We start from the raw sequence: 8658 nt of genomic DNA, 5'->3' as shown, positions 1-8658 counted from the left end.
CGCAGGCTCACGGCAGGCCCGGCGGCCGCGCCGCCTCCACCCGGGCGCCTGAGTCACCGTCCGCGCGAGAGCGGGAGGTGGCGGCCGGTTACCTTCGGCAGGGAACTCCTCGAACTCGTCGTCCTCCTCTAGGAGACCCAAATCTACCGGCTGCTTTTTCTCTGACATCGCTACCCTCCAAGCCTACTACCCCTCAGAGCGGCACAGGACAAAAGTTGGAGGTCTCACTACTCGACGGCCGCAGCCACCGCCGCTTGCGTCACAGACGCGACCACAGAGACTACGGGAAGAGCTACGGGGCCCGCGCAAAGGATGCTGGGATGCTGGAGGTCCTCCCAGGGCTTCCTGCGGGCTTAGCAGTTCTTCCACTTAGGAAGGTGATTTTTTTTGTCCTACTACCTTAGTTAGACTCCGAGTTAAAACAAAAGAAAAAGACCTCATAATGGGTAAAAAACATTAAATGCCTTTGTTTAGTTTACAATTAAGAAAGAAAATATAGAGAAAGAGATGAAGTGACTGCTAACATTCATCAGCTTCCTAAAGGCCATACCTTAATGTACATAATCTGGTCTTTAAAACTCATTAACCAAGCGCAGTACTAAAAATCTCCACATCACAGAAAACTCAGTTTCACAAAAAAGCACCCAGTCACTCACATAATGCAAGACAATCCAAATGCTGATCTGTTTGCCTGTTTCAAATCTCCAAACTTTCCTGTTACACAGTGTTTCTTGGTCTTGGAATTATTTTGTGGTAAATGACCTTATTAAATTGAGGTTGGGGGCTAGGGAGATAGCTCAGCAATCTAAGAGCCCGCCTGGCAAGTGCAAAGCCCGTGTTCGATACCCGGTACCGCATGCTGTACCGGCCCCCTGCATCATGCTGGCCACAGAAACTGCGCGTGGTGGTGCACTGCAGTAATCCCAGGGCAGGGGGGAGGCTGAGGCAGGAGGATCACTACCAGTCCGAACTATGTAGTGAGACCCTGTACCAAATACATAAATAAAGAGTTTTTTTAAATAATAAAATTTGGTGATATGTATAGGAACTCAAGTTTGGCTAGGTTGTAATATTTAACACTGTTCAAAATTTGTCATTTAGAATTTTAAAATTTCTTAAAATAGTGAACTATCTAGAACTATACCTGTCCTATACACGGCTATATAACATCATAGATAATATGTAATAGATATGATGTTACACATGTTAGTATACCTGTTTAAATAAATACTATTCCTTCATTCAACAACTTTAGTTCATAGTATCTACCAGGCATTGTGTATCAGACAAGTATAAAAGAGGGCCTTTCTCTCCAGAAGCTGGCGTACTGTCTCATCAGACGTATAAATAGATAAGTCACAAAGAAACATAGTATTTGAATCTCTTTCTTGAAATATAATTACTTGAGAAATCAATACAAGATGTGGGACTAGAGAGAGTAGAAAAAAATAAAGGACGAAAGGAGAACTACACATTAAGTGATTTTTAAGAAGTTATATGGCCCCCATAATACCATTCTGATTTGTGTTGATTGTTGAACATATTGGTATCTCACCAATAAAAAAGATAAGTACATAAATATGGGAAAGGCTAGCCTTGCATGATGTATATATAGTTTGAATCATCATGCTGCACTCTGTAAGTATACAGTTGGTTCCTGATTTTTGATGGTTCAGCTTATAGTTTTCTAAGTGTGGGGTGGTGTGAAAATAGTACATATTCAGTAGAAATTTTACTTTGAATTTTGGTCCTTTTCATGGCCAGTAATGTATGGTAAACATCTCCATTGTGTTCAACAGAGGCACCAAGCCACAGCTCCCAGAAAGCCTTGCAACCATGGTGTGAAACATACTTACTCTATGGTGTACCATGTTGGTAAGTTAGGTTATGCTGCAGATCAGGAACATGAAATGCATTTTTTATTTGTAATACTTTTAATTTATGCTAGGTGTCTTGGGACATAACACCCTCATACAATTTTTATCAAGGAAATGTTTTTTTAAGGAAATGAATGAAGTATTTTGTCAAGGAGTCAGACCTATTTATGAGTACATCTGAAATTTATATCAATCCTTAGCAAAAGAAAAATATCAACAGCAATATAGTTTTATCCCCTTAAACTACGTTCAATTTAAAAATATCAGCTTGCTTCTTGTTTGACTGGAACCATGGAGGGTGTAGAAGAGAAAAAAAAGAAGGTTCCTGCTGTGCAGCAACTCTTTAAGAGAAAGTGAAGACATTTTGCAGAGTTAAAAGTAAAGCACCTGAGAAAGAAGTCTGCCCAGAAGACACTTCACAAGGCAAGGAGGAAGCTCTTCTATGAAAAAGCCAGGCACTATCATAAGGAGCACAGACAGATGTACAGAACTGAGATCCAAATGGCGAGGATGGCGAGAAAAGCTGACAACTTCTATGTCCCTGCAGAGCCCAAACTGGAATTTGTCATCCAAGTCAGGAATATCAATGGTGTGAGCTCAAAGATCCGCAAGGTGTTGCAGCTTCTTCGCCTTCGCCAAATCTTCAATGGTATCTTTGTTAAGCTCATCAAGGTTTCCATTAACATGCTGAGAATTGTGGAGCCATACATTGCATGGGGGTATCCAAACCTGAAGTCAGTAAATGAACTAACATACAAGTGTGGCTATGGCAAAGTCAATAAGAAGCAAATTGCCTGCATAGATAACTCAGTGATTGTCTGATCTCTTGGTAAATATGGCATCATCTGCATGGAGGATCTGATTCATGAGATCTATACTGTTGGAAAACTCTTCAAAGAGGCAAATAACTTCCTGTGGCCATTCAAGTTATCATCTCCAAGAGGTGGAATGAAGAAAAAGACCACCCATTTTGTGGAAGATAGAGAAGCTGGAAATAGGGAAGACCAGATCAACAGGCTTATTAGAAGGATGACCTAAGATATCTATCATGGTATTTTTATGATTTGGTCAGTTAATAAAGTATCTGCTTCCAAAAAATAAAATAAAATAATATCAACTTCATTTTCACCCAACTGCATTGATTCATGAAATCCAGAGCACTAGCACTACTCAAATAAATTCTCATTTAAGGGTTGTGTTACATGTAAAAAATGAAAAATGATAGATATAAAAGAATGAGTAGCATTGTTGCTTAGTTAAGTACATAGGAATGTGTATTTTCAAGCAGTTTAAAAAAATCAAAACTCAGTTATTAAAGAGAAGTGTTTGATAAACTACTTGATTTATCTCTAGCAAATTTAATTATTTGCAGTATCATAGTTAGAATGAGTGAAATTCATCGAGACACTCATGAAAGAGGATTTCCAGAATGGCTTCAGAAAGTGGCAGAGCCAATGGAATAAGTACGTTTGAAGTGAGGAGGAATATTTTGAGGGAGATTAATGGCGACATGCTTATATTTTTAAAATAGTCACCACAGACAATATTTTGATCATCCTTGTACTCATTTCACCTGCTTGTCCACCCTTACACCGGGGTGTACTACCTTGAGCACTGCTGTTCCCTAACTGTCAGTTTTAAAATCAGGTCAAATAAATACTCTAAACTTAAAAGAAAAAAAAAACAAAAAAAAGAGTGAAATTATAAATATATAATGTGCATAACCCAGTGCTTGCTTGTTTGGTTGTAAGTGATCAACGCATTAGATGTTATTAAATGAGGGATTTATAGACTCTTCCTATGAACTCTGAAAATCTCTAAGTATTGTTTGTGTTTTTGTGATGATATCTTGGTGACACTTTATGAGGAAGCCAGAACCCCCTACTCTATATTAGTGGTAAGGATTAATGGTAATAATAATCTTTATTTAGTGTTTACTTGGTGTCAGGTATTGGATCAAACATATTTTGTGTATGTACTCATTTGATCTTTCACATACCAGCTTGATTAAAGTTTGACTGAGTTCAACTTAAACATTTTTTTTTTGTACTTGAGAGAACTGAAACACACAAATTGGTAATGTGGCCAGTCTAAGAAGTGGTGGAGCTATTACAGTCTAAAATCCTCCCAAGATGTGAAGAGGAAAACAGTTGACACAAGAACCTCTAGAACTATTTCTTTTGGATAGTATTAAGCACAAATATAAAAAGGACAATAATACCCCTTCCCAATCCCACATAAATAGAAGTACAGAATGCAAAGAGATAGAATGAATAGGAAATTCACATTCTAGAACTGGCTTAGCTGTCTGTGGCTAGGAAACTGCAAGTTTGCAACTATACTGGAAAGCAGTTATAGTCAAAATTATACCATCATTTCTGTGATTGAATAGTTTTAATTTCACAGTTAGCAAATCAAGTTAGGAGCTTATTTTATAGTAGATGATCTGATTTGCCTCAAATAGATCTTTTTTCCCTAAAAGTGCCAGTAGGGATACCCAGGATATTAATAACGTCACAAGCACCTACATTATTAAATTTGCAATAGATTTGACACTTTGAAAGGAGGCAGAATGAACCATATCAAAATGATTATTTGATGTCTATGTATGTCCAATGAGAAGAGGTGAGAGATTATTAAATCGTTGATATTTGGAGGAAGGCTTGATTTCAAAGGAAACTTCAGGAGGGTAGAGCTAATTACCCACAAATAGCTGAGAAAGTTCACCTGGAGGTACCTGACGTGGAAAAATTAAAAGAAGACAAGTTTATTTTGCTTCACATTTTTTAGAGATTTTAGTGCATTGTTGGCAGGTTCCAGGGCAGATGGGGCATGGTGGAAGGACTTGCCACAAAGGAAAGCTGCTCCCTCATGGCAGCCTGAGAGCCAAGGGAGGAGCCAGGGAGGGAGGGAGATCCTTCCAGGCTACACCCCAGGATCTGCCTTCTTGGACTGGATCCCACCTCCTAACAGCAAGTAGTAACCTTGCTACAGCCTGGCTACTGGGCCAAGATAAACTTTCATTCTTTTGAGTTGTAAATGTGGGCATTTTGTCCCAGTGACATGAAAAGTGACTAAGAAAGATTTTGGTATCAAGAGTGGAGTTATTCCTGGGATTATACCTGACTTTGTGGCTTAGAGGCTGTAGTGCTTGACTGATTGTATCAACTTGAAAAGCTAAGAGCATAACTAAGTCGGCTCAGCACTTCCACACCCCAGGGTGTGACTTATCACTTAAACAGAATGAGGAAGGCCAGAAGGTCCCATTCTTCCTCAGAGGAGCTTCAGTCTTTGCCATCAGCTTGGATGTCTTCTCCTGGCTCTAGCACAGACTTTTGGCTTCCGCTTTGGATCTTTCAGTCTTCTGCTATAGACTCATCAGCCTTCCATCGCAGATTCATCAGCATCCCGACATGGACTTGCACGAAACCCTGCTGTGGGCTCCAAACCTTGAGCTGATCCCTACAGTGCGCAGACGCTTTCTGCACGCTCCCTCATCCGACCCTGTGACTGACCATTGTGAGCCAATCTTGGAATTTCTTATACATTCGTACATCTTGTATTATATCTCTACCTCTAGTACAACCCTGACTGATTCAGAAGCCTTTACAACTGGTTCAGGGAGGGGTTTGGAAAGGTTCAGAGATGTTAGCTGGAGAAGCAGCCATAGAATGCTATAAGCTGAGCTTGATGTGTGATGCTGTTTAGAGCTCAGAAGACCAGAATAAAGGCTGATAAAAAAGGAAAAAAAGGTGGAAGGAAAAATTCCAGACTCAGGAAGTTTCAGTTGGGAACAAAGACTCCACTGACAGACTCTAGATCACGTGTTTATGCTCTGGCAGAAAATTCATCTACCTTTTGCCTTGTCCTGAAATTTTGAGTTAGACCGAGATGAGGGAAGTAGATTAATTAATCTGGTGGAGGAAATTGCAAGGGAGCCCAGTACTGAGGCTGTGGCATGCGTACTGCTGGGAACGTTTAGCTAGCTTTATATTGAGAAGCAAGAGTGCAAAGCACAGCTGAGGATCGTAAACGTTTTGAATTTCACCAGGAAGGAAGGCTCTGTAAAGGTAAAGCCTATACAATTTTGGCCTAGGGGAGCTTGATGGATGAAAATATTAAAAAGAAGCCAAGTGCTTTCAGTCAGGACAACAACAAGGGTGTCTTGAAGTGCATCCTGGGAAACAACAGGACTTCAGCCTTCATGCTGCAAGAGTGTTTGCCACAGGGCACTGCACTAGAGACGGACCCCTCAGGAGTCAGTCTGCTGGGATTCAGTTCATAGTACTTGGCTGCCCAGGCACTTTGCAGTACTAATTTAAGGGGGTTATGAATGTTAGATCTCAAGCCTTCGTCAGATCCATGGTTTGGAAATATTTTTTCCCATCCCACAGCTGTCCTTTCATTTGATTTGCAGACACTTTTGAGATTATATTTTCACTTGCCTTTTTTTGTTGCTTGTGATTTTTGCTTCGTATTCAAGAAACTATTGCCAAGACCAATATCAAGTTTTCCTCTTGTGTTTAATTCTAGGGATTTTAGAGCATCAGGAATTATGCTTCAGCTTTAATTTATTTTTGGGGTTATTTTTTGAATGATGTGTTTAATGTTAAGATTTATGGGGGCAGGGCAGTTAAAAATAAATCCTAAGAATGTTTTCTCTTAAAAAGCATAATTTTGGGGCTGACCAAATAGCTCAGCAGATTAAAGCACCTGCAAGCAAGTGCAGGGTCTGGGGTTTCTATCCCCAGGCCTGCCGTGCCAGCTCCACCCCTGGGATGGCAATTGAGATTGAGTGTGTCTCCCATCCAAGTACTAACCAGGCCCAACCCTGGTTAGCTTCTGAGATCAGGCGCTTTCAGGGTGGTATGGCCATAGACATTTCTTTCTTTTCTCTTTCTTTCTTTCTTTCTTTCTTTCTTTCTTTCTTTCTTTCTTTCTTTCTTTCTTTCTTTCTTTTTTGGCAGAACCGGGGATTGAACACAGGCCCTTGCATTTGCCAGGCAAGTGCTTATTCTACTGAGCTATAAGTCAGAACTTTCTGAACTTCTGACCTTTCCAGTCCTATGGATAACCCACTACTGTTATGGACTACTGGACTGTGTTAGAATATTGTGCTGAATTCATGCACCTACAATATTTAAATGGCAATGGAATACCCATCTCTGACAAAACTAAATAAAAAAGGGGATACAAATGAAGGACCATTTTGTATCTGTATATACAAAATGGGATAGATATACAGCTACTTCTCTTAATTCAATGAGAAGAAAGGTTTATACTAATAGTGTTTGGACAGGGTATCATTTCTGCATCTTGTACTATGAATAACCACTATGAAGACAACGATATGCAATGCATTAGTTATTGAAACTGTCCTACTAATCAGTTTTGAAACTGTCTCATTGCCATTTGTTTCTCAATAAAAGTTTTTAAAAAACATTGGTGCAAGGAGAGCTAGAATAGAAAGAAAGAGTACAATATCACAAAGGCCGAGAATGAAGTTCATAGAGAACAACTCTGTGAGGTGCTGTTGAAGGGATTAACCATCTGAAGATTGAGAACATATTGCACTTGAGCTATGGAAGTCACCAATGACAGCTTTGGCGGGGCTGATTTTGTTGAGGTGGAAGGGCAAGAGCTCACTCAGTGTAGCAAGGCTGAAGAGTTGGCACTGGAAGCCAGGAGGCGACAGCCATGGTGAGAGTGAAGGCTGGAGCGCCTCCAGAGACACTGAAGCGAGCCTTTCTTCTGTGTTTCCCTTTATACCATTCAGGCAAGACACCCTTGGGTGCATCTTCTGACTTCTGCAAATCCCCTCAGCCATACTCAGAACTGTGTGATCCAACTTAGTTGGGAGTTTCTCAATACAGGTGATGCAATCGGTTAACTCTCACAGGACGTGAACAATACAGACCTCCAATAACCATCTTGCATACCCTAAGTCCAGTAAGCATAGATCTTAAGGCAATTAAATAGCACAAGAACTTCGTGCTATTGTGCTTTTGAATAATAGTGAGTTAGTTAGGGATCTGTATGTGGATATCGTCTCAGCGTCCGCATGCCACGTCAGTGTGTTCAGCCTTCTCTTGGCTTTCTGTAATGATCATTGTATGGTAAATATTGACAACTTCCATCTTGAACTTCAAAGATCCCTCTATTGAGAGAGAGAGAGAGAGAGAGAGAGAGAGAGAGAGAGAGAGACAGAGACAGAGAGAGAGAGAGAGATTGGGTGTGGTGCTTCATGCCTATGATCCCAGCTCTTGGGAGGCCATAAACAGGCAGATTACTCTGAGTCTGATCAAGTAGTGAGACCCTGAACACGCTGTAGACCCATCCCTAAAATACAAAAAAACAACAACATAAGTTTTGAAAACATGTCAATTTTGAAATAAAGGGATAATTTACTTTCTCTTTTCCCCAGAATTATTTAACATTATTTTTAGATTTTATTCTCTGCTCTGCTTTATGGACACCACAGAAAGTCTCAGTGTCTTCTCTCTATTCAAGTTTTTATAATGGTGGGTTCTGTTAACTTCTACCAGTCCATCTGGAATAAAACCTGTAAAGTTTTTTGGAGCAAATATTTGGGGCTGTCAATGCTTTTAAACTTGAATGTGCTTTCCGACTTTGATAATCTTGTTAAATTCTGGAATCTGATTCAGTCAGTGTAGGGCCAGAGAATCTACATTTGTAACAAGCTCTTAATCAATACCAAAATTTCTGGACTGGAGATCACACATTAAAAAGCGAAACTAAATGAAATCAAGTAAAATTAAAA

At 40.1% G+C, this 8658-nt stretch overlaps 1 non-coding gene and 1 pseudogene across 1 annotated transcript in view; one reads left to right on the top strand and one right to left on the bottom strand.

Moving 5' to 3' along the window:
• Positions 1-275, bottom strand: part of Sem1 — a 17344-nt gene extending 17069 nt beyond the window's left edge. Inside the window, exon 1 of the transcript XR_002821425.1 lies at positions 93-275. This is a non-coding gene — a transcript (SEM1, 26S proteasome complex subunit). The remainder of the gene's footprint in view (positions 1-92) is intronic.
• Positions 276-2168: 1893 nt separating this feature from the next.
• Positions 2169-2915, top strand: LOC101587032 (annotated as a pseudogene).
• The last annotated feature ends 5743 nt before the right edge of the window (positions 2916-8658 follow it).

Source organism: Octodon degus, unplaced genomic scaffold (genome assembly GCF_000260255.1).
Source record: "Octodon degus isolate 3935 unplaced genomic scaffold, OctDeg1.0 scaffold00050, whole genome shotgun sequence".
NCBI classification, from domain to species: domain Eukaryota; kingdom Metazoa; phylum Chordata; class Mammalia; order Rodentia; family Octodontidae; genus Octodon; species Octodon degus.
Note: the sequence above shows the minus strand (reverse complement) of the source record. Positions and strands in the feature narration are given on the sequence as shown.